General features: G+C 37.5%; 1 protein-coding gene across 1 annotated transcript in view; it reads right to left on the minus strand.

The window, feature by feature from the left end:
• Positions 1-22,016, minus strand: part of jmjd1ca (jumonji domain containing 1Ca) — a 139,943-nt gene that overhangs the window by 24,592 nt on the left and 93,335 nt on the right. The gene's annotated exons all lie outside the window — the stretch shown is intronic.

A 22,016-nucleotide genomic window follows, 5' to 3' on the forward strand; every position in this document is an offset into this window, starting at 1 on the left:
AGATGTGTACATTTATTTATATTTTCACAGCAGCATAAGGGTGTACTCACACTAGAAACAGTTGCCTTAAACCGTGCCGAATTGTGCTTGTCTCCCTCCCCTCTACACTGATGACCTGCATTCACACTACCTTTTGCCTTCTGAGCACGCTTACATCATCGATGACTGTTCAATTTTGAAGAGAAGTGCTCTCGCTCAGCACAGTGTAGATAGCTTTAGTTATATTGTTTTGTATTATTTGTAGTTGTTTGGGATACAGTGACACACAGTAAAATATTTTGCCGAACAGATCCACAACTTTTGACGCTCATAAATTATCTTAAAATTCATCATGCTGCAGGGATTAGGAGGTACAGTATGCTGAAGGTGGGCCAGATTCAGAGCACTCACAATTGTCAAGCAAACTGGGAAATTGTTGGGATAGCCTAGTGTGAGTACACCCTAAGAAACAACCAAAACTGTCCAGCAAATCTCCATGAGAAAAGGAAAATCACCATGAAATTAGTAATAGATAAAAAAAAAAAAAACTGCCACAAACAGTGTTTTGCATAGTGGGAAAAGAATTAAATGCCAGTCATAAATAGCCTAACAATAAACACAGGCAAAACAAGTGACACAGCATAATAAAAATTTTATCAAAAATGTATTTTGATAAATGGGAAGTGAAAGTTGGAAGTAAATTATACCATGACTAAAAAAAAAAATTGAAACAGGATGATGAGAAAAGGATCGTTGATCCACGCTGAGATGGATTTTAAGGCAGAAATATTGGAAGGTAGAAATCCGAATCCTTTAATTGATGCTACTCAAATCGCATACTTATGCACTATTCTACACCATTTTGTAGTATAAATAGTGTAAGTAGTGAATAAGTAAGAATAAGTGCACTGTAAATATGCGAATAATGCACTTATTCAACTGGTAAAATCAAATATGTAATGATGGACACTTAACGCACTCAACAACCACAGCTTTACTCGTGTAGCTGAAGGGGCGAAGCTATCGAGTGCACATGTTGGATTTCTTAATTATTTTAGATTGTGAAAACAAACTTCTCCTACAAGAAAATGCGGTTATACTCATAGCAGTTATTATTTGGTAGTTTGGTCATTTACTTCACTAATTGGCAACCGTTAACCGTCATCAGGAAAACGGTTTGAGTTTCCGCTTAAAAAAAAAAAGAGTAGTGTTCCATTTGGGATGACACTACATTCATTTGCTGTTGAGTGTGTAAGTGGATAGTGTATAGTGTGCTATTTGGGACGCAGTTTATAAAATAGAAAATTTCTTAAATAGATATTTTAAAATGAGCTGTGAAAAATAAGCAATTACTGGCCAATATTTCATGTTTAGCAATAAAATTAAAATCATAATCTAATTTTATTTAATTCTTTTGTGTTAATTGTGTTAATTTGCTCTTAATTGACAAAATACAATAAGTAGATCAGCATAGATTATTATCAGTTATTTTTATTTTTTTTAGGCTGAAAAAGCAGTTAAATCCAATCATAGTTTTCAGCACTCTCTCTCTCTCTCTCTCTCTCTCTCTGTCCATCATTCTCCATCTGGCTTGTCTAATGTCCCAGTGCAATTTCTCCTCTGCGACTCATATACAGCTGACCCCTGAGACTGTATCATCATCTTCCATCTTCCATCTCACACACAAACACAAGCACATAAACACAGCTCAGGTGCAGGAAACACAAATCTTCCACATCAAAACTGTGAACTGTTAAAGAGACGCATAACTGACAGAAACAGCCAAACTGAATAAAAGAAGATGATGACACTGACTGTGCTGATGTTTATCCAGCATGACACATTTATCAGTGCGAGACACAAACTGCTCTTGACTCTAGACGTGTACATCATACCATATTTGTGTCAGCCAGTATCAGCATTTTTTATTTATTATTTACATTTTTTGAGCAAGTATCTGAATCTGCTTGATAAGGGTGGAATTGAGGCTGATGATACCAGGGATTTACAGTATGTTTGTCGATAACTCCCACGTCTCAAAGCCAAGGTATCAAAAAGTTATTTAAATAAATTGTCATATAACCAAATTCATTTACATCATAATGAGTTAAGCAATCACACAGGTAAGATATTTATCAATTGTCTATGGATGTACAGTGATATTCATAAAGCGTGGGTTATGGAATAATATCATTCAGGTGGTATCATTATTCATATGAATGTATATAAACAGTAATAGTATATTCTGAGAGATTCCTATTGTAGCTTATGGGGATGATAATTATTTTCAGATTCCTGCTCATCTATGTCTGATCTTGATTTTGCAATCTGCATATGTGAATAATATGAATATGAATTAATTTGTGAAGCCAACATAATGCAATGCAGAATGTGCAAAGAATGCAGCGGTTAAAATAAATACTCACAGCCTGTGTTCATCTTGCTCATTTACATAGAGCTCTTAAAGGCACAGCGGTACATATTTAATTCTAAATGATTATTGTATAATAATGCACTGTATATAACAAGTATTCAACACGTCACCATTTTCTCAGAAAATATATTTTGGATCATTGTCTTGCTGAAATGTCCACCCTGGTTTCACCTTCATCATCCTGCTTATGTGGATGTTGGACTGAAGCAGCTAATATTAATTTACACTGAGGAAGGGCAGAGGGTTGAGAGAGAAACTACTGTGAGATTTCAGCTGCTGTCTGGTCTTTCACTGCCTTTCTACACCTTACTTTCTTCAAATGTTCAATACTTTTTTACTGTGTCATTTCATTTTATTACACATAACTTAATTTGTAAACTAATTCATATTGTTTTCTTTGCATATAAGGATTTCTTCGGTTGTTACCAACATCTGATTAAAACTTCCTAGTCAACGGCACCTTTACAAATATGTTTTCTGAAAAAAAATGGTGACGTGTTCAATATTTATTTGCCCCACTGTGTATAGATAGATATTATTGTCGACTGTACATATTTTGACTTGTGCAAAGTATGTCAAATTTAGAAAATTCTTCAAATGAATTCAGTACATATTACGTTAATGGCCAATATAATGGTTACTAGTCATAAATGTAAATATTTGCTATTGACAGCGGTGAGATCACATACGATTGAGTTACTGTAGTATTTATAAAGCACAGCTGATTGGGCCAGATGCACACACTCACTCATATGATGTTACTTTTATGGAACAGTTCTATAAATAAGTTGATATAGAGTATCTGTAATTTCTAGTCACTATATAGCCAGCTATTTATTCATTATTGACAACAGCTTACAATGTTGAGAAGTAATTGTGTAGCCAACACAGTTCTTTTTGTTGTTAAAACGAAAAACTGCTTCAACTCATTTACTTTAGTACTTTTACTAATATACAGTTGAAGTCAGAATTATTAGGCCCCCTGAATTATTAGACCACTTGTTTATTTTTTCTCCAATTTCTGTTTTAAGGAGATAAGATTATTTCAACACATTTCTAAACATAATAATTTTAATAACTCATTTCTAATAATGCATTTATTTTATATTTACTATGATTACAGTAAATAATATTTCTCCAGAAGACAAAATTTATCAGACATACTGTGAAAATGTCCTTGCTCTGTTAAACATCATTTGGAAAATATATATTTTTCCACCAATTGCACTGGCATCTGTTTCATGCAGTGGATTCTCTAGAAAATAATTTCTGATATTTACTTCATAACTTTATAGATTTAAAATGTGTTCTTACAATCTTTCCTTCATTCATTTTCCTTCGGGTTAGTCCCTTCATTCATCAGGGGTCACTACAGCGGAATGAACCGCAAACTTATCCAGCATATGTTTTACACAGTGGATGCCCTTCCAGCTGCAACCCAGTACTGTGAAACATCCATACACACTCATTCACACACAAACACTACGGCCAATTTAGCTTATTCAATTCATCTATAGCACATGTCTTTGTACTGGGGGGAAACGAGAGCACCTGGAGGAAACCCACACTAAAACGGGGAGAACATGCAAACTCCAGATAGAAATGCCAACTGACCCATCTGGCACCCGAACCACCTACTTTCTTGCTGTGAAGTGATAGTGCTAACCACTGAGCCACCATGCCGTCTCTTAAAATCTTAAATGCTCTAATTTTAATGACTAAAGGACGTTATTAAGACTTTTATCTAGGTATGTTGATGTACTCCCAACTGAAACAGGGCAGGGCTTTTTTGTGCATCATTGCCTCATAGCAAACTAACGGTAAGAGGGGCAACTTGCACGGATGAATTGTTCACCTAAAGGATATCAATGTGCGCTAGTAAAATAAGCAGTAAATTTTGATTTCACACAGACTTCAAAATGCCTTAAATTTAAAGGTAGAAGGAGCAGGAATTCTAATTTAGGTTAATGTGATCAGTGTGTGATTTAATTCATTCTAAACTCTGTGTGGTTCAAATAAACACACAGCTATTCTGGTCTTCTAAAGCCAATATACATTAACACCACCCAACACAGACAGCCAGCAGATTACAGTACGTCCCTTCTCAGATATCCCATGTCCTGACTATGTAATGCTGCACAGGGGTTGCACCAGGCTAATCACCATATTCCCGCAGTTCCCATAAGAGCTACTGTGATTCCACATTTACACATAATATTAAAGGGTTAGTTGACACAAAAATTAAAATGATGTTATTATTTACTCACCCTCATGTCCCTAAAGGCATTAATTCATCTTCAGAACATAAGTAAAGATATTTTAGATGAAATCTGAAAGCTCTCTGATTCTCCTAAGAAAGCAACGGTCCCGAGATGTTCAAATATTGTCATAATATTGTGACTTCAGTGGTTCAACTGTAATCATATGAAGCTCCAAGAACACTTTTGTGTGCCTAATATTGTGAAAACAAAATGTTAAATCTTAGCCAGCATTTTCTCTTCCATGTCAGTGTTTACTACAGTGTAATGTATTGACATTAGAGTCAGCAGCAAGTGTCGAATTGTCAAAAGTAAACACACACCCTGATTGAATATGAAGACACTTTTTTTTTTGCTTCATATGAATACAGTTGAACCACTAAAGTCACAGAATGTGTTTGGTTCCTTTCCTAAACTTTCACTGTATTGGTACCATTGCTGTTTATGGAGGATGAGAATGATTTCACCTAAAATATCTTAATTTGTGTTTAGAATTTGCACAAAGGTCTCAGGGGATTGTAATGACATGAAGGTGATTATAATAGCAGAATTTTCATTTTTGGGTGAACTAATACTTTAAGGTGTGTTTTTAGATATTTAATCACAACTTAAGTCAATAATACAGGTATAAACAGGGTTTCAAATATTTTGATCTATAAATACCTTCAAAGGTAGATTTTTAAAAATGCTTTCAATCATATTGCACTTATAATCAGTGATGAAAAGAGAACTGAATAGTCATACCCCGATAAATGTACCATTACATACCCAGAATGAAGTGCAAGTAAAGTATCTGTTGTAAACATTACTCAAAGTATGAGTAAAAAGTAGCCCTTTTATAAATTCTCTAGGAAAGGTTGATGCGTTTCCATGTAATTTGTGCATGTGTGTGTGTAAACGTAACATTCTGTAGTGCATTTAGTCATTGTTTAAGGTCATTTCAGTCTTTATACAGCAAACATCCGTCATCTTCTCATCAGTGACATTCAGTCTAAACCAGGGGTGTCCAAACTCGGTTCTGGAGGCCCAGTGTCCCGCAGATTTTAGCTTCAACTTGCTTCAACACACCTGGACAGATGTTTCTAGAAAGCCTAGTAAGAACTTGATTAGCTAGCCCAGGTGTGTCTGAATGGAGTTGGAACTAAATTTTGCAACACACGAGGACCGAGCTTAGACACCCCTGGTCTAAACAGTCTCTAAGCCATAGCATGTAAAGTATCTTCTTGCACATTTTTAATGCTTTCAAACAGTTTGCTGCATGTCTTAAGGTAGTTTAGTATGATGCGATTTTACTTTTTATGTGCGATTTGATTGACCAGGAATTACAGGACTGATTTTCCTAATCCCCTTAGACCAGTAAAAATAAAGTAATGACTGCAGGTTAAAGGAAAGTAACTACTTAGTAAATTACAATTCCTGAGAAAAACTACTCAATTACAGTAATTTGAGGGCTCGTAATTTGTTACTCTACACCACTGCTAATAATGTCCAATCCACTCAAACTGCTATAAAACACTGACAACCTGTAATTTCTCTTTGACAGACCTGAGAAACTGCACCAAAATGAGTTATTCATGCTTATACCAATATTGAAATACACTCACCGGCCACTACATTAGGTACACCTGTCCAACTGCTGGTTAACTCAAAGTTCCAATCAGCCAATCACATGACAGCAACTCAATGCATTTAGGCATGTAGACATGGGCAAGACAATCTGCTGCAGTTCAAACCGAGCATCAGAATAAGGAAGAAGGTGATTTAAGTTACTTTAAACATGGCAATGAGTTCACTGTACTCAAATGGCCACCACGGTCACCAGAGCTCAATCCAATAGAGCACTTTTGGGATGTGGTGGAAAGAGAGAGTTGCATCATGTGCAAATCTGCAGCAACTGTGTGATGCCATCATGTCAATATGGACCAAAATCTCTGAGGAATATTTCCCGTACGTTGTTGAATCTATGCCACGAAACATTAAGGCATTTCAAAGGCGAAAGGCAAAAGTGGGTCCAACCCGGTATTATTAGTAAGGTGTACCTAATAAAGTGGCCGGTAGGTGTAAGTATTGGGAAATTCCCAGAAATATAGTGAAATCTCAGCAGTATCTACATTTCTAATATCTCAACAATCTTCTACCCAGCACCAGTAACTATGCTGTTTTAAGCATCATTACTCTGAGGTAAAAGCTGCTCGGTTTTTTTATCTGATGTAAGATTTTGGTCATCCCACCCCTAAAAATGATTACCAACAGCTCACCGCAGTAGGGCCAAGAGCTGCTGCTGCCCAGCTGTGTAGGTGCCATGTGTGTGCGTGTGTTTGTGTGTGTGTAAGGCTTGTTCTAATAATATCAGTGTATGTGTGTGAGAGAGAAAGAGCGAGCGGCCATCTCTGATTACTATCTGCCCTTGCATAGCAAACATAAGGCTGTGTGCGAGTGTGTGTATGTGTGTAAGACAGCAGACTGCATGAGAGAGGGAAAGAGAGAGAAGGAGAGCAGGAGTGTGTGTGTGTGTGTGTGTGTGTGTGTGTGTGCGTGCGTGTGTGTGTGTGTGTGTGTGTGTGTGTGTGTGCATGTGTATTACTCATCCGTGCTTCAGTTCTCAGGACGAAGAGAAGACATGATTTATTCATTTACCCGCAGGCAGGTTTTGATCTCTCTCTCTTTCTCTCTCTGGCTCAGACTCTCTTTCTTGTCTCGCACACACAAACATACACTCTCTCTCTCTCTCTCTCTCTCTCTCTCTTTCTCCTGCTGTTTCAGTGCCTCTCTCACCTCACACTCTATTTCTCTCTTTGACAAACACACACACACACACACACACACATAAACACACACACACGGCTCTGCTTCACTGGCCTTTGGGGGGAGTGAATGGAGGAGGAATGAGAGAGGAGATAATAAGACGGGGGGATGAGGGAGGTGTGATTGGAGAGAGCGTTACGTGGGCAGGATGAAGGGCAAATTGAGCTAACGATGATGGTAAGGTTAATTAGTGTTAATTAGTGCATTACTGCGCCGCTTCCTTTGATTGGTGGGCTGCTTTTCTCTGCTTTTAAAGTTCTGCAAACAAACTGAAATCCACTCACTCCATCAATCAAGACAAACACACAAACACACACAATAAGAGTGAGAAGTTAAAACACACACACACACACACACACACACACACACACACTAAATATAGAGCACACAATACATGATCACAATCTCATTAAGCCCAAAACACACACAAACTGTAAACCTGACAGAGAACACACACACACACAAATATATTCATTTAAATACACACATACATAAACACACAAAAGCGCAAACACATCTACATATGCACACACACACATTCACAAAAATGCGTAAAAACACAAATTTAGAAACTCGAGTAACCACGCACACAAATATACACACAAGAACACACGCAAACACATCCACACACAAATTTTAAACCTGCCTGAAGAAACACCCACATACACACAAACATATGCACACAAATTAACAAACACAAAAATGCACAATTAGACACAAGCTCGCATACACATATTTTTTTAACACAACCTGACAGAGAACACGCCCACATACACACACAAACATGCATACACTTAAATAAGCCCACAGACACACACATATTTGCACAACACATACACAAACACACGTGTACAAACACATGCACACAAAAACACACACACTCTGAAAATAAAACCCTTTGCCTGAATATGCAACACACAATACATGATCACAATCTCAGTAACCCCAAAACACACACACGCAAACACATTTACATATGCATAAACACATTCACAAACACATGCACACTAACATACAAACTCAATCACACTAGCACACATGTACACACGCACACACAAACACATCCACATAACATTGTAAACCTGAAAGAAAGCAGACCCCTGCGCACGCACCTACAAACAGGCATACACACAAATATGCACAAACACATCTGCACACACATATGCACAACACACACACAAACACATGTACACACAATCTCAAAAAACACACACATGCACACACAAACTGTAAACCTGACAGAGACAACACACACATGTAAACACATCCACATGCGCACACAAGTTCACAAACATGCGTAAAAACACAATTCAACAAACACACAAATACACACACAAGCACATATGTAAACACACATACACAAACACATCCACATAACACAAATTTTAATCCTGACAGAAAAAAACACACAAACGTATGCATACACACAAACATGTCTACACAAACACAAATATACAAGCACATGAACACACAATATATGATCACAATCTTGATAACCCCGAAACAGACAGACATGCAAACACAAACTGTAAACCTGACAGACAACACACACACAAACACATCTACATACACACATTCACAAAAATATGCACAAACATGCCTGAAAACCCACGCACAAATACACACAAGCACATCCACGTAACACAAATTGTAAACCTGACAGAAACACACCCACATACACACACACGCACACACATACACTCTGAAAACACACAAATTGTAAACCTGACAGAGAACACACAAATACACACGCACATACACTCTGAAAAACACACAAATTGTAAACCTGACAGACAACACACACACATACACATTCTGAAAACATTCAAATTGTAAACCTGAGAGAGAACACACACGCAAACACTCTGAAAACACACAAATTGTAAACCTGACAGTAAACACACAAACACACACACACACACACACACAAATTGTAAACCTGACAGAGAACATATACTGATACACGTAAACACACACACAAACACACACACACTCAAACATATACATAAACACACAGATCTGCACATACAGAAAAACATACTGCATACACACAAACACACACACAAAATTGCACACACATGCACATACATATATACATATGCACGCACAAAAACACACACACACACACACACACACACACACACACACACACACACACACACTGAAAACAAGAGCCTTTGCCTCATAAATATGCAACACACAATGCATGATCACAATCTCATTAACCCCAACACACACACACACACACACGCACGTGCACACAAACACACACACACACACACACGTGCACACACAATCTGTAAACCTGACAAAGACAACACAAACAAAATACACGCACACAAACACATCTAAACACAAACATACATACACAAACACATGCATACATATGCAAGCACACGCACACAAATGATAAATGAGATGAAGGCACGGGTACTGAGGAACACATGGACTCAAACACACACTCCAGAGAAGGAGCAACGCAGCGCAGGATTGAGTAAACATGCCGATCAGAAAATGAGATCTATTATCAAGCCGCTTCATTTATTGTTTGTATTCTTTATCTAATTTAGCAGCACATAATGAAGGTTTAACTGCAAATAGTCTGCAACTGCCAAGGTGATCTTTATGGCAGCCGCTCTCTTCACAAGAGCATGAAATTACCTCCATTTACACGAATAATATTGACTTCTAGTCTTGAGGTACAAAGTTGGAGTTCACACAGTAGAGTGTGATGCTAACACTGCCAAGGTCAAGAGTTTGAGAAATGCAGGAGATGCTAAATGCAGAGCCATTCACTCTGGATTAAAGCATCTACCAAAGCACATATGAAATTAAATTAAATAGAAAGTGAAGAGCTGTGTGACATTCTGTTTACTGCCAAAGGCAATCATTCAGACCCGGCTCAGTGTGTAAACAAAAATGCGTTGACAGTTGAGCACACATGATGGTTAGCTTGTATTTAGGAGCTTTTAGTTTTATCCTGAAGCAGTGGTTCTTAGCTATTTCATTAGCTGAAAGCAAATTTTCTTTTTAGCACAGATATGATTTCAAAGTAACCAGCTTTAATGTCAGGCAATCATGAAATACTTCCTTAACATGATTATAAAATATGAGTTATAACACGCACAATACCTTTGCTATAATTCAGATTTTTTTTTTTTTTTTGATGTTTCAGATAGTTCTCTTCAGGAAAGCACATGCATTAAATAGAGTGCATTAGTGTTTTAGGCAGTGCTGCCTAAAAGGGATTTAAAAAAAAGTGTTGGTTAGGAGCATTATGAGCCATGACCCAAACCAATCAGATATAAGTGATTACAAACATTGACATGAAGCAAATAAGTCTCTTAAAGACAAATTATGTCTAGATAACACAAAAATTACTTCTAGAAAATGACTTCTAGTTGATCATTTGGTATCAGAAGTGGCTTATATAAAAGGCAAAGGCCTCTAGATTACACTTATTGTTTTACCAAAATATAATATGATCATGCCCTGATTTTAAATGATTTAATTAAGACAGTAAGGTCTGAGTTTGCTTAGACAAAAGTCTTGTCAAGTAACAGAAATAATGTACAGTATAGAATATAAAGTCATGGTGTAGTGGGAAAAATTAATATTGTGTATGACTCAAGAGTTCATCAAGATTCTTTGGATTCATCTTTATGCCTTCTCCTTCATCTTACCCCAGACATTCTCAATAATGTTTAAGTCTGGTGACTGGGCTGGCCAATCCTGAAGCACCTTGACCTTCTTTGTCTTCAGGAACTTTGATGTGGAGGCTGAAATATGAGAAGAAGCGCTATCTTGCTAAAGAAGTTGCCCTCTCCTGTAGTTTTTAATGTAATGGGCAGCACAAATTTCTTGACGGCAATTCCATGCCAAAAATGATCGAGGGGACCAGTGATGTTTATGTGTGAGGAGGACTGAACTGCAAGAACATTAAAGACCTACGCGTGAGGAATCTAGAATCGTGCGTGCACAGTGGATGTTCACACGCTCACTGAACTGATTCACCACGATAAAATGGGCACTCCTAAGCTCATGCACCTCATCATCTGTGCACATGATCAGTTTCTTTCACTGCCTTGCTGGGTCTTCGCTCTGCTCACGTGAAACTATTTGGATCCCGTCTAACTTCCGGAAATTGAGGGTAACCAATAGCGTAACAGATAACAATTAAACCAGCGGGTTCCAATTGGTCTTCTGCAGTATTTGTGATGACTGGGATGCAGTTCAACAGAAGTTTTATCAAAATATCTATCTATCTATCTATCTATCTATCTATCTATCTATCTATCTATCTATCTATCTGTCTGTCTGTCTGTCTGTCTGTCTGTCTGTCTGTCTGTCTGTCTGTCTGTCTGTCTGTCTGTCTGTCTGTCTGTCTGTCTGTCTGTCTGTCTGTCTGTCCGTCCGTCCGTCCGTCCGTCCGTCCGTCCGTCCGTCCGTCCGTCCGTCCTTGCATCCATCCATCCATCCATCCGTCCGTCCGTCCGTCCATCCATCCTTGCATCAATCCATGCTTGCATCGGCATGAATTTGGCAGTATTCTGTTTTGTTCAATACATATAGCTTTGTCGATGATAAGACTTTCAAAAATTGTATTAATCAATAACATCAAGACCTAATTTTGATCTAGTCAGCAGTAACATCTGCTTTTACTTGAAATTAAGTAAGGTGCTTGTGTAGTTCAAACGGTATAATTCTAGACAAACTTTAAGAGCCACAAAATCAGTTACACTAGTTAACCGGCTTGTTGTTTTTTTTTTTTTTTTTTTTGAGGTTTAGTGGTTCAACTGCAGTTTCAACAGAAAGTTCTGCTTGACTGTTGTGTCTGTGCTGGTCTACGGGATGTGCAAGGTGAGACGGCATGACAGACAGAGGGGTCACATGACGATGAGATGACCTCAGTCTAGTGTAGAGCCAAAGCATCACCACGGCAACATGTGCAAGAGAGACGTTGAGCTGATCCAACTATTGCATCAGGAAGAGAGGGAGGGAGAGATGAGGAGGGGGGAGAAACAGAGGGAAAACAAGCATGCAGACAGATTATTGAAAAGGATGAGCTTGTGTGTTTGTAGCAGCTTGTGTTTACGTATGTAGAGGGAAAGATTATAGCTGGAGAGAGGAGGAAGAGTACAAACATCCTTATGCTGCTTTGCAAAGGCAAGAAGAGAGAGAGAGATGGAGAAGTGCGTTATGAGAAGACAGACAGACATGCTTGATTGAGAGAGAGAGAAAGAGAGAGAGAGAGAGGTGATGAAGTAGATGAGATAATGACAAACAGAGGAGCGTAAGAGTAACAGACTGACACACACTGAAAGAGTGCTCATAAAAAATCAATGCAGGAGTCTGAATAAGACTTGTCCTTCAGAAGAGAAGAACTGAGAGCGCTGGATCATGGACTGAGAGAGATGCACCTTTCTCTTAGACAGAAATATCCACAAAGCAGATCACAAAAGTTCATTTCAGACTGAAGAGGGTGTCTTAGTTGAGGGTTTGGGCAAGATTAAGAAACCTGCTGAAACAGTAATATTTCCCTAACTTTACGTGCAGAAAACAGCAGACTTTACATAAATGAGAGGCTCATGCGTAGGGCCAGACAAAATAAGCAGACAAAATGATTGGGAGAGTGGGTGGCTCAGTGGTTAGCATTGGTTCAAGTCCAAGCTGGGTCAGTTGGCATTTCTCCCTATGTTTCCTCCAGGTGCTTTAGGGCTTACTCACACTATGCCATCGGTATCGTGCCCAGGCCCGTTTCCTGTATCGTTTGAGAAGTGTGAGTGCGCTGAATCGGGCTCAAGCACGGTTCACTTGGCCGGCCCTGGCCCGGTTGAAAGAGGTGGGCCTGAGCGTGGTTCACTTGGGCTTTGGCACGTTACACTTGTGTGTTAGTGCAAAACACGCCAAAGCCCAAAACTGAAAGTGAGACGTGACTTTTAAGGGACTGTTTTATATGGATTTATTAATCATTCTTACTGTTCAGTGATCGCAAACTGCCGTCGTTTATTAAAGACGCAAACCCCTCACAGCATGACAGCTGCGCAGTGCGCACCTTCAGCAGACCTCCTCATTCCTGCAGCAAGAGGGCTTTATGATTGTTTATGAGCGCCAAAAGTGGCGGATCTGTTCGGCGAAATATCTGACTGTGTGTCCCCGCATCCCTAAGGACTGTTTGGCAAAATATTTGACGGCATATCAAACGACTGAAACGATATAACTAGAGCAATCTCCACTGTGCTGCTGAGTGAGAGAGCGCTTCTCACTGAACAGCGCAGCAGCGATGACGTAAGCGTGCCGAGGCTCGTTTGTGGTGTGAGTGCGTGCCGTCGGGGGAGGGGGTAGGGGGGACAAGCGTGCTTTGGCCCGGTTCGAGGCAACTGTATCTAGAATGAGTACGGCCTTAGTCTCCCCCACAGTCCGAAGAAATGCGCTAGGTGACTTAAGTAAGCTAAATTGGCAATAGTGTTTGTGTGTGTATTATTGTTCCCCAGTGATGGGTTGCAGCTGAAAGGGTTGTGTAGAACATATGCTGGATTAGTTTGTGGTTCATTCCACTGTGGCGACCCCTGATGAAAAAGGGACTAAGCCAAAGAAAAAATAATTAATGAATGATTGTGAGAGCATAGTAACTAAATCGTGTACAACTGTTATTTAAGGTTTACAATGCAAATTTAATTAGATCCACTTGTTTAGTAAACAAAGCCATTTAAAAAATTACTAATTTGTGCAATTACTAAAAGACAAAAAATATTATTTATAAATTGTATTGTAAATAAATCATACCCATTTGCATATTATTTAATATCACTTCTGAAATGTATATAAAAATGAAATATATATATATATATATATATATATATATACTTACACACATTTATATAAAGTAAAAGAGCAGACTCAATGATGAGCTAAATAGATCTGCAGATTTCTGTTGGTGCATATTCTGTGTGGGCCTAGTCATGTGTAATGATGAGACAAAAGGGACGACCTAGGTCACACTGGAGGGATCAATGTCTTGGGATCAGTAAACTCTATATGGTATACAGCTGCTGCTGCAATTTTTGTAATACTGTATAACAATAAATAATAATCTCACTTTACTGTTAGGTTTGGGGTAGAGGTAGACGTTAATAAAATACAAATGAATGAGTAATTTAATAAATAATATGAATTATACTCAGTATAATTACTGTTTTAGATTACTATGATGTTTGGAGTAAGCATTAATAAAATATAATTCATGATTAATGTAATAAATAATATGAATTATATTGGCCTGGTGGGTCAGTGGTTAGCAATGTTGCATAACAGCAAGAAAGTCACTGGTTTAAGTCCCAGCTGGCATTTCTGTGAGGAGTTTGCATGCTCTCCCTGTGTTTGCGTGGGTTTCCTCCAGGTTTCTCACAGTGCAAACACATGCACTATATACTGTAGGTGAATTGAATGAACTAAATTGGCCGTAGTGTGTGTAAATGAGCGTGTGTGGGTGTTTCCCAGTACTGGGTTGCGGCTGGAAGAGCATGCACTATGTAAAAATATACTGTTATATAAGTTAGCGGTTCATTCCGCTGTGGGGACTCCTGATAAATGAGACTAAGCCGAAGGAAAATGAATGAATTTTTGATATAATTACTGTTTTACATCACTGTGATGGTTGGGGTAGGTGTTAATAAAATCCTTTTTTTTTTTTTTATATAAATTATATAAATAATTCTCATTAACTTCCGGCCACAGCTGTATCGCTTCTAGCAATAACCCTTGAGATCCCCCTGGAGGAGCCGGAGGAAGTGTCTGGGGAGAGGGGGAAGTTTGGAGTTCTCTCCTGAGACTGCTGCCCCCACGTCCCAGCACAGGACAATGGATGGATGGATGGATGGATGGATGGTCATGGGATCAATATTTCCAATGAAATTAGATTTACTGCACCATTTTGTTATAATAGGCTCATATGGTCAGTACGTTTGCATGCTCCATAATGTGATTATAATAAGACTTGGTTTAAACCTCATGTAAACACAATGCTCTGATAAGCTGATTTTAAATCACAACAAACATCCATGTCAACACCTTCATCACGCTATTATCTCTGACTAAAATGTACATTTTCAAACACACACTGAAATAAAATGATTCATTGGATTTACTAAATATTTTTAAGGTGAGTGGTTAAAAACTATTTATTTGTTTTGAATTTAAACAAATAAATTAAGTTGAACATTACTAAATGTAAATTGTTTGTTTAAATTCAGCTCAAATCAATTGTTTGCAACCATTTTCCTTAAAAACATTTAGCAAATCCAATGAATCTTTTTTCTTTCAGGGCTGTGCGTTGAATGAGCTCAGTGACATGATTCTTAAAAGGATAGTTCACCCAATATGAAAAATCCTATTAATTTACTTCCTTTTTCCCAGTGAATTTACTCCCTAATTTACTCCTCAATCCCAGAAGTGGGTGACTTTTGTTCTTCAGTAGAGCATTAAAGAAGATTTCATTCTTCCTGCAAGTGATTGGATCCTCGTGCTCACCACATTGGAGGACGGTATACGCAGAAAACTGGGAAGTAAAGCTAATAATATTGTAAATTATGTTAAATTTACCTACACAGAATGATCCTTTCACTTGAAGACATCAGTGTGTTGCCAGGAGCCATGGTTATTGATCTGGACTATTGGTTCATATGTGTTAATTTTTAATTTAAAAACACATTAATCACTGTCTGCCATTATACAAATCGCTAAGGATTTAGCTAAAAGTCTTCTTTAATGCTGTACTGAAGAAGAAGAAAGTCACCTACATATTGGATGACCTGAGGGTGAATAAATGAACAGAAAATGTTCATTTGTTAGGCAGAGTATCTCTTTAAGTTGTCAATCCTCTCCAGACCACTCAATACTGTGCCATTTCTGTTGTGTAGGTTCACCTATAGAAGGTAAATTATAAAGAAACTGATGCAGCGCAGTTATTTTTGTGTTCACCATGACATCGATTAGCCATACTGCATTTGATTTAGGTGCTAGCAGATTAAAACAATGGCAGATTTGTGAATATTATCAAAGTAAAGTTAAAAGCAACCACAATTTTTTTTTGCAAGTAAGCAGGTTATTGAAGCTGCCTGACAGGAGTGTAGATGTCTGCACGTCATCTAAACTTCTTACTGTGACTAACCTTGACTAATGGAAATAATTGCATTATTGGTGCACATGTAAATAATAACTGTTTATAACTGACAGTCATGTTGTCTGGTGTGTGACTCTAAATGTCCTGTTCAAACAGAAGCTTACATTAGAGATGTTCACTCACTTAGTAGTGTGAGGTTAAAGGGGTACTTCACCCAAAAATGAAAATTCTGTCATAATTTTACTCTTACTCTACTGTTTGCAAACTTGTTTGAGTTTTTTTTTTCTGTTGTACACAAAGGAAGATATTTTGAAGAATGCTGGAAACCTGTAACCATTGACTTTCATAGTATTTGTTATTCCTACTCTGGAAGTCAGTTGTTACTAGTTTTAGGGTTTCTTTAAAATATTTTCATTTGTGTTTAAGAGAAAGAAAAAAATTCATAAAGGTTTGAAATCATTCGAGGATGAGTTAATAGTTATTATATTTTAGTTTTTGGGTGAACTTTTCCTTTAAGACCATATTTTACTTGGCAATGTCACCTTTTTACAGCAGTAACTATAGTAATGTCTTATTACATCTGAAACAACAGCATTAAACAGACAGAAAATTGTTATGTTGTACAGAGAGAGGAGCTGAAAACTGATGAGACATGAGAGCAGCTTTGGTGGAGGACAGTGATGGCAGATGGCTTATATCTGTATCTCTCCAAGTTACAAAATAACAATTGAAAACCCAGAACAACAACAACCAGATGACTAGATGCCCGGTGATTCTAATCTTTTATGAACTTCTTTCTTCTGCTGAACACAAAACAAGATATTTAGAAAAATGTTTTTAAAAGCTGCCATAGTAGGATCACAAATGGAAAGATGGAAGTCAAAGGCTGTCTTTTCCAACATACTTCATTATCTTTGTTTATGTTTAGTAACAGAAAGTCATAATTTGACCACCATATTCTTGCAAAGTGCATTATAATTGATCTTCACTAGTTTAATAATAAATATTTCCAGACTGAGTGTGCATGAATTTGTGCATATTATTTATAATCAGATTGGATAAGAGGTCTCTCTGTCATTTAATATTTCTTTTACGTTTCTCAAAGTGAGGGTGGTCATTTAACCTGAAGTTCAAAATAAATAAAATATGATGAGTAAATTTCTCAGTATAAAAGTATTACTGAGTATTACTTTAAAATGTAGAAAGAAATAGTCCTTTACGTCTGTTCAATTTATACAGTATAAACCATTAATTGAGTTAATTTACAGAATAGCTACTATATTGCAGTGTTTCCTGTAGGATTTTTGCAGCTGTGGTGGCAGGTCTTTTACAAAGATCTACCAACTACCTATGGTGTTAATTCAATGACAAATGAAGAAATGTCGTGAGTGAAATATTACAAGTCGAGATCGCATTTATGTAATATGAGCATGCGAATCTCTTTGCTTGCGCGCCAATTTCCTCTGCTCAAGCACAAACTTCTTGCACGCCCTCTCAAATATATTCTGCTCAAGCGCAGATCTTCTTGTGCGCTTTCAACTAAACACTGCTGAAGTGCGATTTAGTGTGTTTATGTAACGAGTATGTCTCTAACATCTGTTAAATTCGCAAGGAATATTTATGAATGTCTCCAACAGACCTACAGATCAGAATTAATGCATCCTGAAGTGAAGTGAAATGGCTATAAGCTCCAGCAAGACAAAGTCATACAGAAATGTTCACTGTTATAATTCACTCACCTTTTATTGCGTTTTGGTGCGATTATAACCCGCTAACAACAACAACAATGACTGAATGTTTTGAATGAGAAGCTGTAATGTAGCCGTGGTGGGATGAATTTTGGGTGTGGCGCCCCGCCATGGAAGAATGAATGTAGCGAAAACCATGATATTGTGTTTATATATTATATATTATTCAATCATTAATTTTCTTTTAGGCTTAGTCCCTTTATTCATCAGGGGTCGCCACAGCGGAATGAACCGTCAACTTATCCAGCATATGTTATCCAGCGGAAACACCCATACAATGTCAACACGGGGAGAACATCGAAACTGCTGATGTCAGAACAGCAGAAACCATTGCCACTTCACAAACATCACTTTAGAGCTAGTATTTGATTAATTCTCTAGCGTAATGTCTAAATTGACGACAGAGGTGATTTTGCTCACATTTTAAGATTATAAGGATGAACGATATGAAATGCCATTAGTCTACAGAGATTTTCTGGTATTTCTTTGTTGCAATCAGGAATCCCAATAATTTACCCCGAAAAACCCAGAGCAAAGCAAACACTACAAGATTACTATAGTGCAGATTACTAAATACAGAACTACAACATACAAGAGCGAGATTGACTTAGAAAGTCACTTAACAGTTTCATAATGATTTGATTAGCTGTAGTTTGTAATTATTCTTAGTTTTTCCCCTCTAAGGGCTTATTATGTGGTCTCCGTCGACTTCAACTGTTTTTTCTTTGCTCAGTATGACAGGCTGATGACTGCCGAAGCGCTGTATCTCAGCAATTCTAAATATTTAAAATAGGCTATATCTTTATAAATAAACTGCATAGTGGCAATTTAAACAACTTCATTCTCACCTAAAAAGCCTCAAAAGTACATTATGTTGTCCAAAAGCTGCAATATTTGTCAAACTGTAGTGAGTTTATTGATACTGCTGTCACTCTATGTGGGCTGAGTAATACACAAGGGTGGGGAAGCTCTATCTATCTATCTATCTATCTATCTATCTATCTATCTATCTATCTATCTATCTATCTATCTATCTATCTATCTATCTATCCATCCATCCATCCATCCATCCATCCATCCATCCATCCATCTATCATCTATCTATCTATCTATCTATCTATATATATATATATATATATATATATATATATATATATATATATATATATATCAGGGTATGAGATGACATATATGGTGATATTTTTGTTATATTGCCCAGCGAGAATTACCCAGAAGGCTAATGTTTTTTATTATTTGAATGTTTCCACTGCTCATAACATCATTACAAATTTACAGGCTAATTTAATTTGGAAGGGCTAATAAAGCCATTTTTAAGCAAGCCAGTAAATAAAACTGAAAGCGAATAAATTAATGAACAAGAAATGTGGAAAAACTGAACAGAGGAAGAAGCCAAAGATGACAAAACAAAAAGTGAATACTGAAAAATAACACTGTGAATGTGTGTATAAAACAGAGATGGAAAGCAGCTTTTCATTTTACACACACACACACACACACACACACACACACACACACACACACACACACACACACACACACACACACACACACACACACACACACACACACAGTTAAATGTGTGTGTGTGTCTGACTCAGAGCAGAGTGTCTTTCTCACCACAGCCTCAAAAGGGAAAGTGTTCTACAGAGCCTAATGGAAACCACTCTGCCTGCTTTTCCCTTCAGTAAACTTCTCCCCTTCTCACACTTACTTCAGTCTATCTCTGTCATACACAAGAACACACATTGGCTCACGCAGGCAAACAATGTGTTTGGAGCTTCCTAAAAACAGCTGCACTGTTCCTGTTTCAGCTTTACAGGTCAACAGTGCTTAACCCTTCCCCACACAGTCATTCATGCGCACACTCACACACAAACCTACGGACACAAACACACACAGACATCCTCTCATTACTCAATTCAGTCACATATTTTTAAATACACACACACACACACACACACACACACACACACACACACACACACACACACACACATACATACAGACACAGACATCCTCTCATTACTCATCCAGCCAGTCACATATTTTAAAACACACACACAGACACACACACACACTTTCTCATTACTCGTCCAGTCACATACTTTAACACACACACACATACACACATCCTCTCAGTACTCGTCCAGTCACATACTTTACCACACACACACACAGACTCCGCTGGCCCCTTAACATGTGCTAAGTAAAAACACAGCTTTGAGTTGTCAAGGAAACAGCAATAAATACACACAGTCCTCTGTCCATGCTCCATTTTCTCTGATAGATTTCTCTCACACTTTCTCTCCACCTTTATCTCTCTCTCTCTCTCTCTCTCTCTCTCTCTCTCTCTCTCTCTCTCTGCTCTGCTCTGTAATTCACTCACGTCTCAGAGCTCAACATTCAGAATTGTGGGCAACAGAGCAGTGGAGAGAAACACTGTGTAGTAAATAGAGCAAAGAGTAAAGTTTAACATGAAAGGAAAAGAATAGAACAGCGGAGTACGACTGCTGATCTAAAAGTAGAACAGTAGAACAGCAGGACGGGGTAAAACTGGTAAAGAGCAGAGCGGAGTACAGTAGATTAGAATAGAACAGAGCAGAGGCTAGCACAGAATAGCACGACAGGACAAAATAGAGTACAGTAGGAGAAAATAGAGGAGTGGAGAATATAATACAGTAAAAAGAAGTTGAGTGTGGGTTAAAGCACAATAGAATGGAAAAGAGCAGAGTAGTTTAGAGTGGAAATTAAATATATACGTGTATACGAGTAGAATGAGTTGAATTCTAGAGCAGAAATGTAGTGAACATATAGCTGCACAGATTCAGTATTGACTCAAATACCTCAGGATAGAACACTGTACAACAGAAAAGAATATAGTGAGTGAAAACTGATCAGAGCAGAATATAATTATGCACGATGGACATTAAATGAATAGAATTAAATAGAACAGATATGGATGTGTGTGTGTTTGTGGGTAATAGAGTACAAGAACAGACTATAGAACAGAATAGAATAGGTGCAGTTTGACAGAGCAAAATGGAATATATAGAATGGAAGGAATAAATAGAAGGGTACAGTTGCATAGAAATAGAATGGACTTGAAAAAGGTAGAATAGTAGTAGAATGGAACTGAGTAAACTCTGTATGAAGAACCACACACAGAGTAGACTGCAAGAGAATAGAATAGAGCAGAATAGAACAAAACATAACAGAAATGAATAGAACAGAACAGAAATAGAACAGAACGGAATATAGTAGAATAGAACAAAATAGAATACAACAGAACAGAAGAGAACAGAAAAGAAGAGAACAGAAAAGAATAGAACAAATCAGAATAGAATAGAACAGAACAAAACAGAACAGAATAAAATAGAATAGAAATAGAACAGAACTGAATATAATAAAATAGAAAAGAACAGAATAGAATAGAAGAAAATGAAGCATAATAGATTAGAACAGAACAGAGTACAATATAACAGAACAGAATAGAAGAGAATAGAATAGAACAAAATTAAATAGAATAGAAATAGAACAGAATATAATAGAAAAGAAAAGAACAGAATAGAATAGAATAGTACAAAACAGAACAGAACAGAACAGAATAGAACGAAACAGAATATAATAAAATAGAACAGAATAAAACAAAA

This window comes from Danio rerio, chromosome 17 (assembly GCF_049306965.1).
Source record: "Danio rerio strain Tuebingen ecotype United States chromosome 17, GRCz12tu, whole genome shotgun sequence".
Classification (NCBI taxonomy): domain Eukaryota; kingdom Metazoa; phylum Chordata; class Actinopteri; order Cypriniformes; family Danionidae; genus Danio; species Danio rerio.